This window comes from Natator depressus, chromosome 6 (genome assembly GCF_965152275.1).
Source record: "Natator depressus isolate rNatDep1 chromosome 6, rNatDep2.hap1, whole genome shotgun sequence".
In the NCBI taxonomy this organism is placed as follows: Eukaryota; Metazoa; Chordata; order Testudines; family Cheloniidae; genus Natator; species Natator depressus.
The window spans coordinates 45261553-45281560 of NC_134239.1; the positions used below are offsets into that span (position 1 = coordinate 45261553).

The 20008-nt window shown below is 42.3% G+C and overlaps 1 protein-coding gene and 1 long non-coding RNA gene across 2 annotated transcripts in view; both read right to left on the bottom strand.

Moving 5' to 3' along the window:
- Positions 1-20008, bottom strand: part of LUZP2 (leucine zipper protein 2) — a 443808-nt gene that overhangs the window by 183033 nt on the left and 240767 nt on the right.
- On the bottom strand, positions 270-18560 carry LOC141988987 (uncharacterized). The gene is made up of 3 exons (XR_012639881.1): positions 18534-18560; positions 14899-15065; positions 270-492 (listed from the first exon to the last, which is right to left on the bottom strand). It is a non-coding gene; the product is annotated as an uncharacterized LOC141988987 (long non-coding RNA).

The following is a 20008-nucleotide window of genomic DNA, read 5'->3' on the forward strand; positions in this document are numbered from 1 at the left end:
GTCAAGGATTGAATGAGCTTGGAGACCGAACTACCCTTTCTGTCCCAGAAGTAATTTCCAGCCAGGGAAGGGTTAAAGCACATTTGTTGGGCAGCGTGGTGTAACCCATCCTTATAACTGCCTGTGCTGTGCTTAATCCAAGAATAAAGCAACAAAGCAAAACAAACAAAAAATAAAAAAGGCTGCCAATCCAGTACCTTTCACAAGTGCCAAAATTCACTTGGAAAATTAAAGTAAACACGAAACTACAAAATAAAAAGGAAGGTGCTTGAAGCCACACTCACAGCATTGGGAGAGCCTGGAGCTATGCCAGTGAGGAAGAGAGACTAGTTTAATTGTATGCCAGATGGTACCAGTGACAGCAGCTGTGAGAGTGGGAGGTTGACAAGGACATGCTGTAAAGAAGTTCCTATGAAGATGCATCGTTGCTGCCTCAGCTGTGGTGCATAGAAGGGGAGAATGCACTCTGGTACCAACAAATCCACAGGGATGCTGAGGATGGAGGCAAAAAAGTTAGTGTATGAAAGAAACTTGGAGTAAACAGATTCCCTATAGTAATACAATAGTTTACTTTGTGGATAGGATGTTATTGCAGGGAAGTCACACCTAATCTTCACAGAGAACTTAGAATAGCTGAACTAATTCCCTGACAAACAAAATCCAGCGCTGAGAAGGGTGGCTACAGAGATTGAGAGGAATGATGGACTCCGTTAACCTGCAAAAAGTGATGTGGAAACCCTGAAAGCCTAAGTAGTTGATGCATAGACTATACAAACGACAACTGGTTAAAAATTTTTCCACTGAACTTTTTCAATGGAAAATAGAACAAAACAAAACAAAAAGTGAAAAGCATCTGCATTCTGTGAAATATTTTGTTTTCAGTATTGTTGTAGCTATGTTGGTTCCAGGATATTAGAGAGACAAGGTGGGTGAGGTAATCTCTTTTACTGGACCAACTTTTGTTGGTGAAAGAGACAAGCTTTCAAGGTACAGAGAGAGCTCTTCTTCAGGTCTGGTAGGTCTAGCAGACCTGACGAGTTCTGTGTAGCTCAAAACTTTGCCTCTTTCACCAAGAAAAGTTGGTCCAGTAAAAGATACTACCTCACCACCTTGTCTCTCTTTGAAACATTTTTACTTTTAACTGAAACACCAAACACCTACAAATGAAAAAAAAATCCGAAAAGCAAAAATTGCTATTTAGAAATGCCATTACATTGCCTCACATGAGTTATATTGTGCATGTGTCATGGTTACAGGTTGTTACTGGTTGCAAATCTTTCCCCTTGGTAGTCTCTGAGTGCCCCCCACCAGATACTAGGCCTTGTGCCCTTGCCTGTCTGGGGGGGAAATTTCACAGTTCTCCCACTATTAGTCCAGGATCTGGATACAACACCCCATTTTTGCCACCCGCTTATTACTGTGCAGGTCCAACTGACACCTGAGTTTTGTACCTTTTGGGAACCCTAGGACAGTGAAATAGTAACCAACAACCTTCTTGAATATGTAGGTTTATTAGCAAAAGGAACAACCATCAGATTAAAATAATTTAAAACAGCCTACACACTTTTTTAGACTCATCTAATCACATGATTCACTGCCAACTGAGTTAGGTAGGCTTCCTTCTCTATGTACAGGAAAAGAACAAATCCATCTTACATTCTTTTGGGACCCAATCTGGTTTCTGTTTGCCTTTCAGTGATGGTTGTTTCATTGTTCGGAAAGTACATTTTGGTGTACAGATCAACATTCACCACTGAGAACCCCTACATTTTCCACAAGTGCCTTCTGCTCCCATTCTTCTCTGTGGATTCCAAATTACATCTTCCATGATGAATTGCTGTACTCAGCAAGAGGGAAGACTGTGTTGCATCATGGGAGAAGTAATCCAGACAGGAAATCCAGCCCACAGAAGAGAATGGAGGCATCAGGAACCCAACATGCAACTTCCATGTGGCACTGGATAGAAATTTTCATTTTTTATCAACAGTTCTGGCTGAAAATGTTATAAAAAAAATTCCAAGAAATTGAAATTAAATGTCTATGGGGAAAAGACTAATTTTCCAACCAGCTCTAGTACAAAAGTTATTCTTTGGGGTTTGAGTCTGTTTTAACAATAAGATCATAACCGTGCCAAACAAACAGTTACCCAGTCATCAGCAAGATATGATTTAATTCCTTCTAGTTTTGCTTTAATTTGACCTTCCTCTCAATTTGCAGATTAACCTTGTTTAATTTAAGATACTTTTCCTTCCAAACTGTTCTTGGGATATTCACTGTGTGGACCATCTGCAGTGGTAAGGAAAACATAAGTTAAGAACCCATTCACAGCACTCTGTGCAGGGTATAGCCCTAAGATTGCCTATCTATGATAAGGGAGATATCATAGAGATGGTAAGGGAGAACATAGAGATCTTGTGGTTTTATGAGTCTACACTCAAAAATGGTCTGATTCTGCAAGCCTCACTCCTACTGAGTAGCATTTTCTCTTACAAGTTTCAGAGTAACAGACGTGTTAGTCTGTATTCGCAAAAAGAAAAGGAGTACTTGTGGCACCTTAGAGACTAACCAATTTATTTGAGCATGAGCTTTCGTGAGCTACAGCTCACTTCATCGGATGCATACTGTGGAAATTGCAGAAGACATTATTATATACACAGACACCATGAAACAATACCTCCTCCCACCCCACTCTCCTGCTGGTAATAGCTTATCTAAAGTGATCATCAAGTTGGGCCATTTCCAGCACAAATCCAGGTTTTCTCACCCTCCGCCCCCCCACAGACAAACTCACTCTCTTGCTGGTAATAGCCCATCCAAAGTGACCACTCTCTTCACAATGTGTATGATAATCAAGGTGGGCCATTTCCTGCAGAAATCCAGGTTCTCTCACCCCCTCACCCCCCTCCAAAAACCACACACAAACTCACTCTCCTGCTGGTAATAGCCTATCCAAAGTGACCACTCTCCTTACAACGTGCATGAAAATCAAGGTGGGCCATTTCCAGCACAAATCCAGGTTTTCTCACCCCCCCCAACCCCCCCCACACACAAACTCACTCTCCTGCTGGCAATAGCTCATCCAAACTGACCACTCTCCCCACAATGTGCATGACAATCAAGGTGGGCCACTTCCAGCATAAATCCAAGTTTAACCAGAAGGCCGGGGGGCGGGGGGGTAGGAAAAAACAAGGGGAAATAGGCTACCTTGCATAATGACTTAGCCACTCCCAGTCTCTATTTAAGCCTAAATTAATAGTATCCAATTTGCAAATGAATTCCAATTTAGCAGTTTCTCGCTGGACTCTGGATTTGAAGTTTTTTTGTTGTAAGATAGCGACCTTGGCCCACTATCAAGTGGCCCACCTTGATTGTCATGCACATTGTGGGGAGAGTGGTCAGTTTGGATGAGCTATTGCCAGCAGGAGAGTGAGTTTGTGTGTGGGGGGGGTTGGGGGGGTGAGAAAACCTGGATTTGTGCTGGAAATGGCCCACCTTGATTTTCATGCACGTTGTAAGGAGAGTGGTCACTTTGGATAGGCTATTACCAGCAGGAGAGTGAGTTTGTGTGTGCGGTTTTTGGAGGGGGGTGAGGGGGTGAGAGAACCTGGATTTCTGCAGGAAATGGCCCACCTTGATTATCATACACATTGTGAAGAGAGTGGTCACTTTGGATGGGCTATTACCAGCAAGAGAGTGAGTTTGTCTGTGGGGGGGCGGAGGGTGAGAAAACCTGGATTTGTGCTGGAAATGGCCCAACTTGATGATCACTTTAGATAAGCTATTACCAGCAGGAGAGTGGGGTGGGAGGAGGTATTGTTTCATGGTGTCTGTGTATATAATAATGTCTTCTGCAATTTCCACAGTATGCATCCGATGAAGTGAGCTGTAGCTCACGAAAGCTCATGCTCAAATAAATTGGTTAGTCTCTAAGGTGCCACAAGTCCTCCTTTTCTCTTACAAGTACTCCCATTATCTTCACTGGTAAATATGGATTATCATGAACAAGAGTCATAAAGTCAGACCACCATGGATTTATGCTGCAATATTAATACCTGGATTTTGAAATTTCCACATGCAGCAGTGTTTAGATTTGGGGGTTTTGTTCTAGAGAGACACTTGAAATAAAGATGAGTGAAATCCGAGCCAGTTCATTATTTGCTGAATATTAGAATTCTAGCGGCTAAATGTAAAGAAAACAAAATCCCCGTCATTTAAATGTTATGCCAAAATACCTACATTTTTTTTTATCATAACTACCTGCGATTTTTAACAAGGTCTGCATCAGTATTAAATACTTGTCCCGCATCCGTGGCAGTAGGACCATTATGTGTAATCAACTTGACAAGCTGCAGAGAATGCTTCCCACTTTAATTTCTTGATGAGCAGACAGCAAGAAAGGAATTTCTTCTGCTTACAGGAATTGATTAGTTTCATTAAGAAGATTGTTGTTTTCATTCCTCTAAAAGCATCAGAAACAGCATATTATGCTCTTTCGGCATCCCTATGTCATGCCCTTGTTTACAGTGAAACATGCACTAAGAAGCACCAGCAGCAGGTTATCTACTCATCATAAGCAACCTATTAAAAGTATCCTCATGAGTTTTCCGTTACCATTTTGTTCAACTTTCAGTTATAGGTGTAACGGCGTGCACATCATGCACCGCTGGATTCGGACCCTTGGCCCCCCGCTCCTTAAAGACTCAGGGATGGTCCAAGCTGGTGCAACACCCGCGCTCTTTAGTTTGTGTCCGTTCCCACCACCAGTTTCCCACTATTTACAGGCTATTTACATAGCTTGGCCTCACACAGGCCTGACCAGCAACAGATGAATAGGCTCTTTCCTCCTTCTGAGCCTGACCTTTCCCTCCTGGTCTCTGCCTTCTGCCCCCTTCCACTTCTTCCCAGCCTTTTCGCTCCTGCTAATGAAGCTGGCAGGTGTGGGCAGTTCCCAGGCAAGCACTGGTTATTCACCCAGCTCCAATCCATTCCTCCTGATTGGGGCTGGGGTGGCAGGAGCTGATTCAGGGCTTTCCTAGCAGCACCCTGCCACACACCTCCCCCCTTAAGCGACCGCCAGAGCGGGCCTGGTTTGGCCCCTTCTTCCCCTGCTCTGGAAGTTGCCTCAAGGAGGTCCCTGGGGGCTTTGTAATGGGATTTGTTCATCCCCCAGCCACAAAAGGCACACTGGGAAGGGGGTGGACTGCCCCACAGGTCTACAGCTACCCACTGGTCCTCGCACCAGTCACAGCCTTTTGGTTGCTCTACCGGCTGCTCCCTCTTGTTGTCTGGCAGGGAAGCCAGGTGGGTCTGGACCTTGCCCCGGCCGCCCGGGGCCTCAGGCACAGTTGTCTGGCCCAGGGGAGTCTGGCTCTCCCCTCCTGGAGATTCCACCTCCAGGCATTCCCGGGGGCCTTCCCCCCCGGTCCTCAGACTTCCTTCTGGGGGGGGAGGGGTTCAATAGTGGGGCACTCCTTCGATCCCTCGCTCTCTCCCTCTCTTCTGTCTTCACTCAGGCTTTGTCGTCTAGGATTTTGCTCTGTCCTCAGAGGACCTGGGTCCTCCCCCTCACCGGGGCTGAGGGATGTAGGGGTTCCCCCTCCCTTCAATGGGGTCTCCCCACTCTTCCTGTTGGAGGGTCCCCTCCCACAGCCTCCTTTCCCCTTTGGGATGGGGCCCCAGGCTGTCCCCGGGACCATGGGGTACAGCAACTCCTCTACCACCCTCACCTGTTGCCAGGCAAACTGGTCCCTTACCTCCAGGGGCACCTGGGCCACGGAGCAGGGCCTCCAATCCCCATGGATTCATTTGAGCATCATTTGCACCCCAGGGATAAACCATTGTGGCTTCATCAGCCCTCTTTGAAGGAGGGTCCTGTTTCTATCCAAGAAGTGGGCAGGCAGAGCCCACCCACTACTAAAGGACCTCCCCCAGCATAAGGGGAGGATCCACAGGTCCGGGATTCCAAATAATTGCAGGGGACAACTTCAACTAGTCTTTGAAGGAGAGTGTGGGCTGAAGCTGGGTCCACTAAGCCCCTCTGGGGCTTCCTCTCCATCCACATGGGGATGGTGACCAGTCCTTGCCCCAGCTTCTTCCCACCACCATTTGTCCAGCCACAAAATCTGGCTAGCCCACATTACATTTCTTGGCAGTCCCAACATTTGTGTCCCTGCCGCCCGCATCGCCAGTAGACCAACTGCCCCGGGTGACTACAGGCCTCCTTAATCTCCTCTTTCTTTTTCTTGGGGCCTCTCCCGAGGGGAAGTTCTCAGGGTTTCTTTCCCCACTCCAGGTCCCGGTCCGTCAGCCCCTCTTTACAAGGAAAGTCCACCTCCGCATATTCCTTAGTCAGTTTGACAGTGGCCTCTATCGTATTTGGCTGGTGCTGCCGGACCCAGACTTGCACATTTTCCAGGAAGCCATGCACAAATTATTCTAAGATCACCTGGTCCGTTATCTCTCCCACCATTTGGGTATTGGGCCTTGACCACCACGTGGCTCAGTCCGTGATCTTCTGGGCAAAAGCGCAGGGCCACAAACCCCCTGTCCACTGTGCCACCCGAAACTTCTGCCAGTACTTTTTGGCCGACAGTCCCATCCAGTCCAGGACTGCCGTTTTCACTGCCTCATAATCTTTGGCCTGTCCATTAGTTAGAGTCACGTAGGCAGCCTGCGCCTCTCCGGCCAGATAGGGGTCTAGTCTTAGGGCCCACATCACCTTGTCCCATCTGGCGTCCATGGCTAACCAGTCAAAAGTGCACAGGAAGGCATCAGGGCCATCAGCGGGGCCCATCTTACAGAGACCCAGCCCTGGCGTGCAGTTGCCATTACCTCGTGGAGGACTCACCAACCACTGCCGGAGCTGTGCACTGGCCTGCTCCCTGATGAAGTCCTGGAGAGTCTTTTGTTGCTCTGCCTACCAAGCGAGAAAGGCCGGTCTCTTGGCCCGGTGGAATTGCTGAAAGGCCTGCAGGGTTTTCTGCAGTTCCTCTTGCTGCTTTGCGAGCCACTGCACAGTTCCCTCCACGCTTGGGTTGCCACTCCATGGTAGTGGCTTCGAGTTCTGGACAAGCCCCCACATGTGACAGGTTGCATGCCATGCCCCACTGGATTCAGACCCTTTGCCCTGCTCCTTAAAGACTCAGGAACGCTCCAAGCTGGTGCAACACACATGCTCTTTAGTTTGTGTCCATTCCCACCACCAGTTTACAGCTATTTACATGGCTTGGCCTCACACAGGCCTGACCAGCAACGGACTAGTAGGCTCTTTCCTCCCTCTGAGCCTCACCTTTCCCTCCTGGTCTCAGCTTCAGCTCCTCCCCCTCCCCCTCCCCTCAGCCTTTTAGCTCCTGCTAATGAGGCTGGAAGGTGTGGGCAGTTCCCAGGCAAGCACTGGCTATTTACCCAGCCCCAATCCATACCCCATGACTGAGGCTGGGGTGGCAGGCGCTGATTAAGGGCTTTCCTATCAGCACCCTGCCACATAGGCCATCTGTACTAGGCCACCAATTACACTTTCCCTTGGGTTGTCACTTAAGACAGGGTTCACTGTATTGTCTTATGTGTTCTGATATTCACTTACTTAAATGAATCAAACTCCAGCTAATAACAATACATACATACACTACAATTTCTTTGTGCATTGTTTCTCTCATACAGTAGATAACAAAACACTCCAGAGCAGGAATCAGTTTCTCCTAACAATCAACCTTTCGAAGTGAGTCAAAGGGTGAAATTAGTCTTCTTTCACAAGGGAAAAGGACATGTACTTTGCAGTGTTGATTGGCATTTGCCTGATGGCCTAACATGTTTGGGTCTTCACTGGAATATATTTTTGCCTGTAGAACTGACTATTGTCATGATAGACAGGAAGTGAGGAGGAGGAAACAGTTTGAAAAATCTGGGATTAGAGAGAGAACTTCGACAATAATCCCTGAGGCCCTCAGTAAGCTTTTTTCAAAATAAAGGTCCAAATTATCTCCACACTAGTGCAGGTGGAGAGAAGGTAAAAGGGTATCTCCCTCCATCGCAGTGCTTCTGCAATGAAGGCAATCAAGGAATCATTAAAAAAGGAATAGAGAATAAGATGGAGAATATTTTATTGCCCTTCATATAAAGCCATGGTAAGCCCACATCTTGAATACTGTGTACAGTTGTGGTCCCCTCATCTCAAAAAAGATATACTGGCATTAGAAAAGGTTCAGAAAAAGGCAACTAAAATGATTAGGGGTTTGGAACAGGTCCCATATGATGAGAGATTAAAGAGGCTAGGACTTTTCAGCTTGGAAAAGAGGAGACTAAGGGGGGGATATGATAGAGGTATATGAAATCATGAGTGGTGTGGACAAAGTGAATAAGGAAAAGTTATTTACTTGTTCCCATAATATAAGAACTAGGGGCCATCAAATGAAATTAACGGTAGCAGGTTTAAAACAAACAAAAGGAAGTTCTTCTTCACTCAGCGCACAGTCAACCTGTGGAACTCCTTGCCTGAGGAGGTTGTGAAGGCTAGGACTATAACAGGGTTTAAAAGAGAACTGGATAAATTCATGGAGGTTAAGAATATTAATGGCTATTAGCCAGGATGGGTAAGGAATGGTGTCCCTAGCCTCTGTTTGTCAGAGGGTGGAGATGGATGGCAGGAGAGAGATCACCTATTAAGTTCACTCCCTCTGGGGCACCTGGCATTGGCCACCATTGGTAGACAGCATACTGGGCTGGATGGACCTTTGGTCTGACCCAGTGTAGCCATTCTTATGTTCTTAAGGCTTTCTGCTCTCTGGGAGTGCAATAGAGTAGAGATCAACAGGGTCTACAACAGTAGGAGAGTTTCTGGGCAAAGAAGACACCACCCTGCCATTTTCACACCAGGTATGGGGCTATGGTGGAAGAGCTGTGGGGGAACCTGTAGTGTGTGGTGCCAAGGATCTCAGATTGCCCTTACAGTAATCAAGATTCCTCCACTATCCCTAAATGCTGGCTCCTACCTACATTAAGTGTAAAGTTATCAATAATTTCCATCTGAGTGGTATACTTCCTACTCCTCCCTAAACAGCTCATATCAAGAGCTAAAACTGCATCCTTCTCTCTAAAGTCCAATTTTGTGATTTTCTTTCCCATGTGTAACAGACTGATTACTGAATTTCCATCGCCCCATATAGATTAAAAGACAATTAGATCAAAAAGGAAATAATATTTGTAGTAAATTTCACCTCTTTTCCAATTCAAGGAATGTCTGTGAAAAGATCTTGGTTTCTCCAATTTTATTAGTTTTTCAAAATTATTCCAAAGGTTTTTTTCCAAGAAAGCTGTTTTCTTATATCAATGGAGATTTGAAATTCCAGCTCTTCATTGTAATTGGTCATATAAATCACATGGTTGTTCCCTGTTCCCTGATTAGAATGTAACTCTTCTCATTCCCAATTAAAGAAAGCAATTAAATGTATGCTTCAGTTTAAACATACACTCAGAGATTTAAGCATGTACTTAAATGCCACTGCTGAATAGGGATGCTTTCCTGAATTGGGGCCAATATAACATGATAAGAGTCCTTGCCGGAGGTGAGTACAAAATTTGCTTTTTCTCAATACCGGAATATATGAGATTAACATTTATTTTGGCATATTTGTGGCTAGTAAAACTTGATTCCATTCATGCTCTTGGGAAAATAAATAGAAAATGAGACCAACTATATCTGAAACTAAATCAACGAAAAATCGAAATGGATATTTGAAGCTTTTTTTTTTTGGTCATACTATTCACCCTACTCTAACAGGGACATTTTGATACTTTTTTAAAAAATGGACAAATGATTAAATGTTTGTGTGTTTTTTAAAAAATGTAACAGCAATACCAGTCAGGAATATTTGAGTCAAAGGGGAAAAATGCATAGGGTTAAAAAGGTGTGGAGGCTAGTACTTCTGTTTTAACAATATCACAAGATTTATCAAACCTTTCAGTGCAAATTCCAAGCTTTCAAGGGAAGCATCTGCAGACGAAAAAGGCTGTTATTTCTTTAAGGACCCAGGGTCTTATACAGTATGTCTGTACAGCAGGGCTACAAGACTCCAGTGTAGACATTTGGGCTCAGGCTTGGGCCCAGCTCTGAGACCGTCACCCATTGCGGGGTCTCATAATAGGGGAGAGACTAGCAGGAGAAGGGTTGGTGGCCTGCTAATCTCTTGTAACATGGAAGAAAAGGACTGAGGTGTTTTTGACCCTGAACTCCAAGCTGTGGAAGAAGATTGGAAAACTATTAGAGATGCCTGGGAGGAGATGGCTTAGTTATGAAGGGTTTTCTTCTGAGTTTTGTTTGTTTGAAAGACTTTGCTGCAAGTCTTGGGGGAGGCAGGCAAAAAGGGCCATCTGGAACAAGCCAGATCATAGCTGCAGCCTGCTACAATACTGAATTCCCTTAACCTCCATTAACTCCAATAGGACTTGAAGATTCTCAACACCTCTCTGGAGTCCCTCCTCACCTTATAGTATCAGACACTACAATTGTAAGGACACAGTGGGCTAACTCCATCCCTTGGTATAAATCTATTGTGTTGTACAGAGTTGTACCAGGATTTTATCTGGCCCACTGGATGTCCTGTTATTCTGTTCTGCAGAATAAATTTGCATTACTAGCATAAGTACTACACAACTGGAATTATAATATACATCTCTCATTTTAGCAGGCATGTTTTTAAAAGAAATACCTGAAGTTTTGTACTTACAAGTTTGTCAAGTTCCTTAGTTCTATTATGTACCTAATCACACAGAATGCATATAGATGTTTTTCTTTAGTATGGTGTGGCATTTTCATTAACAAATCTAAATCCCAATTTATAGCTGATAAAATTAATAAGACAAGTTTGAAGACATAAAATATCACTTTTACAGTGTTGCGGGGAGTATGCAGACTTTATATTAAGGCAAACACAGCAATGGCATTTGGCAATATTCCAACCTCTGGAAGTCATTTGAATCATGGTAATTGCAATTGTTTAGTTTCTGTCCTCAGTATATTGATCTGGGGGCTCTCTAAATTCAAGTGTCATCTTGTTGCCATGGAATGTTATTCTCAAACAGCTTTAAACTTGTCACAGCTATTTGGACTTTTCATGATTCCTACTGACATGTCTAAATTATATTTCAAAATTTCTACAGATCCTAATTTTCAGAATGTGTGGAAACAGGTGACTTGTAATTAAGAGATTTGTTTCTCTGGAGATCACTCCACCTCTGACTGTTATTTTCTTAAATTTTATAAACTGGGCTTTTAGTCTTCAAAATCAGGTTTGAATTTGCTTCTTACTGAATAATACGTACAATGTTAAGACAAAGAAAAATTGATTTGTAAACCCAGAGGGAAAACAAAGCCTGTCTTTGAAATAGACCTTCTATAAATCATTTTTATTTTATTTTATTCTGTGTACATAAAGTACCCTTACTGCAAAGCTGACTTAAAATAGAAAATTGGAATATGAACTTCAGCCCATTAAAACAATACCTAAGTCAATTTAGGACTTGTCTATGGGGACACATGGAAAATTAAGCCAAATTAACTAATCCACTTTAAATTCACACTTTTAGTTATTTGGATTAACTTTCCTGGTGTCCCCATCCACGCAGAAAAGTTCTAAGTCAGCTGTATGCTTCTTTCATCAAATAGCATGGTTCTTTTGGAGAAGAAATTAATGGCAATAGCTACATTTCAGGCACCATCTAAACCCATGAGTTTTAATTTACAATCCTTACTTGCACAATTTATATTTTAAAACTGCAGTTCTATACAAGATGGCTCCTTTATATGTAAGAGATCTGCTCCCTGTCTGTATACAGGGTCATACCTGTTGACTTTAAAAAAATCTAAACATTTGTTATTCAAGCAGAGCCAAGAGTGGAGTGAACTAGATACTATCTAGGTAGAGCATCATGAACAGGATTGTTGACTAAATTCTGATTACTTACACTTGAAAACCATAGGAATGCACAGATGTCACTGAAGCAAGCATTAGAAGGCAGTTAGCGGCAGAGGTTTATATGTGGACATAGTTTGGCTTGATGAAATTTGATATGATGATACGCAAGAAGAAAATAATTTAGCTTGATTTGGAATTCCCAAGCTGAATTTGCAAGGCTGGCAGTTGGGGAAAAACATCTTTGTACTTGTAAAGTGAGCACATTTGATAATGGAAATTATTGAGACATAATCCACACAGAACCCTACAATGTCATCTTTAGAGTGTCACTTTTCAAAGTAAAAACACATTTTCAGCCTTTTTGAGTTTGTGGGAGGAAAATGGTACATCTTTGGTCACTTTAAAGAATGATCAGATAGTGAGAGTCATTTCTTAGATTACAAACATTTCCAAGAGGTTTTCCTGATTGCATTTAAGTCTGAAATTGACATGACACATGGAAAATAATATGGGCCCTTATTCGGGGCAGCATAAAAACATATGCTTAACTATAATTAAATGAGACTTAAGCATGTGCTTAAATACTGCCCTGAATAGAGTGCTCTCCTAAATCAGCATCATGGGTCCTTGATGCTAATGTCATAACTGACACCTCAAACCTTGCATTTAATGTAGTTTTGTCATATGACCTGCTTCTCCTTTAAAATTTATCATCAGTTTTATTGACCTTTTTAATGAAAATACTTTATTATATTACCTGCTGGCACATTTAATTTTTTTTAGTTAACCATCACAAATTGGACACATTTCCATTTTCTAAGATACATTCATAAGAAATTTTGTTTTTCCAGATTTGTATCTTTAACAGATTCTGATTTGTCCACTGCCTTGTAACATGTGTAGTCATTTCAATGCTCCTAGTTTGATTTATTAGCATTTTCCATTAACTTTGGAACAGTGTAATGATTATACAGGCTGCAAGGCAATGAAGAACCAGGGTCACCATAATTATTTTCTAGGTAATAACTTGACTTGTTACAATACATATTTATCCCCCTTGTTAAGATTGTTGTTGTGTAAAACCCACCTGTGACTATCAGTAACTTTTTTTTTTTCAACAATGATGAATAGGATAAAAGGCTGAGGTTTTAAATCTGTCTGAGGAATTTAGATGCACAATTCCCATTAAAATTAATTGATAACTGGGCCTCCTAACTCTTTAGGAGGATTTGAAAATCTCAACCTAAATGACCATATCTGATAAGAGAGTAAAATGTCTTCCTACAGTACAATATGTGGGTGAGAGAAGACGGCTAAATGCATGGGTTTGCAATGCCCACAAACATGTTATCGACCATCCAGAAAACTAAACTCCACTTGTGAAAATGTAAACAGTTCGGATATTTAAGATATTTTTCTCTAGCTGTCCACACATTAAAGACATCACCTAGAGCAATGAATCCATATTTGTTTCTTAAAGGTGCAGTCCTGAAATCGATGCTATCAAGTATCTATAAAAACCACCCCAATCCCTACAGCTTTTTCCACTATTTAAATGCAGACTGATGGAAAAATTTGGTCCCATGCACTTAAGGGCAAAATGTACTTTTCAGATCTACCTTGCAAGATGTGGTCTTTAATATGGAATTCCTGACAGATTACATTATCCCTTTTCACACTGCTCAGCTTCATTATTTATACATACACTCTGCATCTTCTCTGCTTTCCTACTGGATGCCTAAAGAAGCTCTTAGCCATGACTGCTTTATCTTGCAGCACATACTCCTTTTCCTACTGTCTTTTTCAGTATAGTCAGGTCCAATATTTCTGTCTGTCTCAGATTTTTACAGAATTTAATGTCATTGTTGTTTCTGGAATTTTTACATCTAATTGTGTAGTTAACATAAATGTACCTGCCAAGGGAATGACATCTGTGGGAATTCCCCCCCCCTCCCCTCACACACACCTGAGTAAGGCGCTATCACAATTCACATAAAACTTAAAAATGTCTTCTTTAACTGACAAAAGGGTCAACAGGTTTCCTGTGAAAGCTTGTTCCACTGCTTAATAATTTAAAGTTAGTCTAATAAAATGGTGTTCACTGATTGGTGTATCTCTGCTACAAGAAGCGGATGACAGAGTTGTAGGAATGGAAGTAGACAACCTAAAAAAATAAATGTAGGCAAACAATCCAGAGGAGACAAGAAAAGGTCCAAGTCTCACATGCTGTCGGCTCCCACTATGGTTGTGCATTCTAGGAGTTTGAATAGTTCCATCGGCAGGAAAAGCAAAGACCTTAAAAGGTACCAAAGCCATATCAAGGTACAGATTCATCACAAAGTGTAACACACAAACTCAGTGTGGCTCCCTTGTGCCAACCACTCTCAGAGACAGGCCATTGGACTAGATAATCCAAGGCATAAACTAGTTTGACAATTCCTAGTACATTTACATTTTAGGGTACCACTGCATCCATACCTGTAATCCCTTTCCCATATTAAATCATGGATCAAATCTCACTCTGGCTTCAGAGTCCAATTAATCTGCTGTTGAAGATTTCCACAGAGGATGCAGGTAGAAATCTTCTAGGTTATGGAACTGCTCTCTGGCTGCTATTTCAGCCATGGGATTGCAATGGATCCCATGGCCAGTATATTTCTCTTCTGCCGACAATGGACCAGCACAGTTTTTTAACCACTATCCAAAAACATTCCTATATGCTAGTATTGTGTTCCACAGACCCTAAGAGACTGCATCTCCCATATAGGTCCCCAGATCATGTCCTCGCCAGTTTGGCAGCAGTCCTTCATAGTAGAGGAAGGTAGCAAATGAACTTGAATGGGACATAGGTTATTTCATTACTTGATCATAGAACAGCAGATAGTGCTACCTTCTGTCAAACTAAGGGTTACTCTGGTAATTTGAATTCAGTCTGCAGAGTTATAGTACAGGTCAAATGTTCAGGTCACACAGGTAAAGTGATACTCACCGCTATCACTTAAAAAACATGGTAGATTGGTGATTCTTATAAGTACAGGCACAGTGCTTGAACCATAGAATTTTGTCACACCAGGATCAGCTGTCGTTATGGATTCAGTCTCCAGGACAATGCTTTAACCTCTTGTTATTAGGATAGCATCTGAGAGTAGTAGCCTCCTCCATTAAAAAAAAAAGAATTAATAAGTCTAAGAATTTGCATGGGAGTCAGAAAATAACTGCCACTTTATACATAGTACGAGGTCATGTGTGAGGAGAGAGCTGATAACTCATGAATGGCTTAATAGAAGAATTAAGTTACCCGTTTCACAGGGGCATATAAATCAACTGTTAGAAGAAATGTGAGTGTCCCTACTCCCACTGTGATTCCATAACTATTTTAAACCTCTTCATTGTAAAATATGATTGGATTAGGTTTGTCCTGTACCAGCTAATTTCCTGAATGCTTAAAATTGCTGTTGTACATTAATTTCTGCATTGCTTTTGTTTGGAATTGAATGGAACAATCTGTTCTATAGAATTGTTACTCTCGTTTCTTTCACATGCTCCAACGCTAATATGATTTAACCTTGACTATTATAAAAGAGGATATTCAGCTGATGAAATTAAAAAAAACCCACTGCACTTGATTAAAATATTTCTAGACATTTTTATAGACGTTTAACGGTTAGTGACAGAAAAGGCTTACCAAACTACCTAGTCCATCTCCCTGTCCGGGCCAAATTGTTCCTTACTGTATTTTTTATGGTGTTTCAGCCATTCAAGTTTCATAATGTCTCAAGCAACAGAGCTCTCACCACTGCCTTTGGGAGATACTTCTAGGGTCTGTTAGGCCTCATTGTTAGGAAACATCTCTTTCCCTCCCCCCCAGATTCAGCCTACATTTTTGCTTTCTTATTTCCTTAATTTTGCAAATTCTTGCCAGCAAATCTGTCAGCCACAGTTTTACTGACTATTGTCCTTTTCTCCTCCTGCATGGTGCTCTGAACTAAAAAAAACATAAGGAACCTTAAAAAAATAAAAAAGAACACTATCCAGGTTGGCAGGCATGAAATCTGACCTCTTTTTCTTATTCTGTTTTGCAAAGTCTATGAAAACCTGGCTCTCTGTTTTTAAAAATACAGTAATGCATCAATACCCATATGACAAAGTGTAAAAGTTGGACTGCATCCTGAGAACCTCTTGTGGCCTGAGGTGGCTCTGCAGCACACTGCAGTTTACTCAGATTCGTCAATAACCCCACAAAATCTTGTGTACTGGGTTGTGGTTTATTAGCATACAGACTCAGAATACAGTCTTTTTATCCTCTCAAGCCTGAGGTCAGTCTGTCTTCAAGTTTCTAAGCTGGGTACAGCTTTTCATCCCAGGCTCTCCCCTCAGCCCATCCTTTAAGCATTCCCTGCTCTCTTCTGAGCATCCACTCTCAGGCCTTCCTACCTGGAGTCTTTCCCTGCTCTTTATCTCTGCAGAAACTCTTAGGCCTTTCTACCTGCTTCTACATGCTCACAGTCTGAGTTGGCCTCCAGACCCAAACCCTTCCTCTCCCTGCCCCCAGACAAGGATCTCCTGCAGGAGCCTCCTGCTCTCTGCAGCCTCTCCCACAGTTTCCTGATCCCTGCTCTTTAGAGACTAAGTCCTTATTGATACCAGGTACCCTCTATCAGGCCCCATTGCAAGGCTATTAAATGAAGAACAAGTGGGATGGCCCAGTTCCTCCTTAAAGGGCCCTGTCCACAGGGCGGGGGCGACACTGGGAAGAAGGGTCCGACCACTTGGAGCCTGAGAGCGTGTGGCCACCACCAGAGCAAGTGTCCAACCCACAGCATCCCTACAGCACAGCCAGGGCCTGAGAAGAAGGCCTGGGACTTACAAGGAACAGACTGTGAACTGCCCGGACATTCCAGAGACATTGTTTGTGATGTTGCCTGCCACGGAGCGGGTTGATGTGTTTCCTTTAACCTTTCCCATTTTTCCTTATTCTTTTTAAAATTAATTGTTGATTAAATAACTTTCATTTGCTTTAAATTGTATGTAATGGTCAGTGGGTCAGAGAAGTGCCCAGTGCAGAGAGAGTACCCCAGAGTGGGGACACCCTAGCCCCTGTCCTAGGTGACCACAGCAGGGTTGCGGGTCGAGCCCCCCAGGAATCCTGGGCCCAGCCTTGTTGGGGTTACAAGGACTCTGCCAGACAGGAGAGTGGAAGGGGAGTCCTCAAGGGCAGGGAGGCCACTGAGTAAAGGAAGTGGGAGTGAGAACTCAGATCCTTTCGCTAGCCCACTTCACCGGGGTAGTGCAGAAGCTAGGAAAGTTCCCCACCATAGCGGGACTATTCCCCCACTTACACAATGTTAGATCCAACCATGCAGGTTAGAGCCCATTACACAGGGCTCAGTTTCTCATTTTCATGATTCTCTATTTGTGATGCAAGTAATTTTAAACAAAAGAAGAATTGAAGAGACACCAAATTTCAGTGAAACCATAGTTAACTTTGGTACAAAACTGAGTGAGGTTCTTAAAAACAAGGGACATTTGAGAGATGTCCTGGAGTCTTAAAATTCCACCTGTGTTACAGAATATTTTGGGTGGTGTACAACTAAATTCCCCTGTTGCTCAATGAAATTAATCCAGGAGAGCAGGAAATCCTTAACAGGAAAGGAGGGATTGCAAGGATTCTGGATTGCATATCTTTAGTTCCACAAGTGAATCTTTCCCTTCTACCAATATTCTTGAAAGGTGCCATCCTTAAAACATTCCATCAGGACACCTCACTGTGATGTATCACTTTGATGTGCTATTGAGAATGATCAGCCAGGCTGATGATCTATTACAACAACGTATCACCAGAGCAAACTGTCATTCTTATGATATGTTAGTGAAATAAATCATCTGATGGCTACACACAGATCATATGTTTCTCAAGAGATAATAGTGTTAAGGGAAAGAAGAATGCTAAGGTGAAGTAGAGACAATAAAATTACAAAGTATATATATTGAGAACATGAAATGTGTCAAACAGTGGATGCTACTGACATCTAGACAAGACAGACAGGTAAATTCACATTCAGAACTACCTACCTTCCCTTCCAGCAGTGGGTAAATACCAGATTGCATCTGACTTAAAGTAGGGTGAGAAAAGCCTACCTTAACATTAGCTGAGAAGCTATTCCATGGTCGCTTTGATGCCTACAGGAGCACAAATGGTCACTTCTTAAAGAGGGCTGTCCTACAGGCTCAGACCTAAAGCTAGTTTGAGAGGATTCTAATTTGGATAGATTGATGGACTCCAACCAGTTATCAATCCTCTTGAAGGATACCCTTGTATCATAAACGGCCAGCAAGTGGGTTCTGAATGGGCTAGACTTTAGATTGTTAAATTAAGAAATATCCTCTACACAGTCTCCTATAACTGCAAAGTTATCCACTCACCTTTTGATGCAGTAGGGGAGTCCAACAACGGTTGAATTTGGTCAGTCAGATTTTTCTTGGCATATGGAATATTTCCTTTCCTGGTGGCTCTATCTTTTTCAATAACCCCGAACACATAATTGTGCTATTACTATAATCTGGAATCCTCTATAATCCAACATCCCTTTCATATGCAAATTCATGGTTCAAGAAAATCCTCACCTGTTGTTAATCCTTTTGGAAGATCTCAGTTGATGTGTGCTTTAAAAGGATCGTTAGTCAGCTCCTCAGTCCACCAACAGAGTTGTTTTCTTCCTTTCATCTATCCACGCTGGGGCATGAAATCTAGACCCTACCCATCTTTACTGAGATAGCACTCTCTACAGAGAGAGCCCAGTTGCCTGATTTGTGCTTTGGACAGCTTGCATGACATACCTCATGTCCTGGACTGGAGCTCTATTCATGGGAACAGAAACAGGATGACTTAAATGTTAAGGGAATTTTTACAGGTGTATGAAGGGAGCATTGGGGCAATTACAGCTGGTCAAGCTATTCAGTATGAACAATCATGACAAAGTTAGTCTCTGTTTTGTGTAGCACATCATTTCCTACCAAATCCCGATTTCACTGGTATTCTGCCCACTGTTAGCACATATTTGCCTAATAGTCTGGATTAAACATTTTCACTGAATTGTTCTCCTACAGTCTGAATCATGCCCCAAAAAGTCAACAGAAAGTTCTAATTAACTTCAATGGATGCTTTGACCAGCTTTTTGCCTGTTATCCATTATTTGTTTTGAGCGACTGCTCAGCTTCTGCTCCCTGATTATATGACTGAAAACTTGTAAAAAGGAGAACAAAATTCCAGTCTGGATTGTTGGATGAACACAACTTCATACTAAAATTCATGAAGCTGTTGGGACTAGTGAGGAACAGATGACAGCTATCTAAATACTCAGTCAATATGGTAAAAAGATTCCATGAATCACAGCAAACCATTCTTTCTGCTATTATTTGTGAAAAGATCTTATTAATTATTTTTGTTTCACAATTCAACCACTGATGTGCTAGTATCTAACTGCTATGGTTAAAAGACTTACAACCAGTTATCAGGTTTCAGAGTAACAGCCGTGTTAGTCTGTATTCACAAAAAGAAAAGGAGTACTTGTGGCACCTTAGAGACTAACCAATTTATTTGAGCATAAGCTTTCGTGAGCTACATACTTGAGTATGCATCCAATGAAGTGAGCTGTAGCTCACGAAAGCTTATGCTCAAATAAATTGGTTAGTCTCTAAGGTGCCACAAGTACTCCTTTTCTTTTTGCGAACCAGTTATCAGTTTCCAACTATAGGTTAATTTGAGCAGATCATCCACAAAGAATAAAGTGATTGTGATACTCTGCAGGATTCATGTCTTTTTCTTTCAAAATAAACTTTTCATATTCACCTAATTTTTGATAGACTAACTGATTTTTCAGGGGCCATTGTTACCTAGAAAAGGGATGCCAAGTCCTTAATGTAGGTGATAATGTCAATAGAATTGAATACGGCTGGTATCACAGAATAGTGGTCTCCATTCTCTATAAAATTGCCAAGGCAAAACTGATGCACTTATCCAAAGTTAAGTGAAGGGTACATTACGTGACAACAGTTTACCCCAATCTCTTTATTTGTGTTCTACCAGATGATTAATGTAG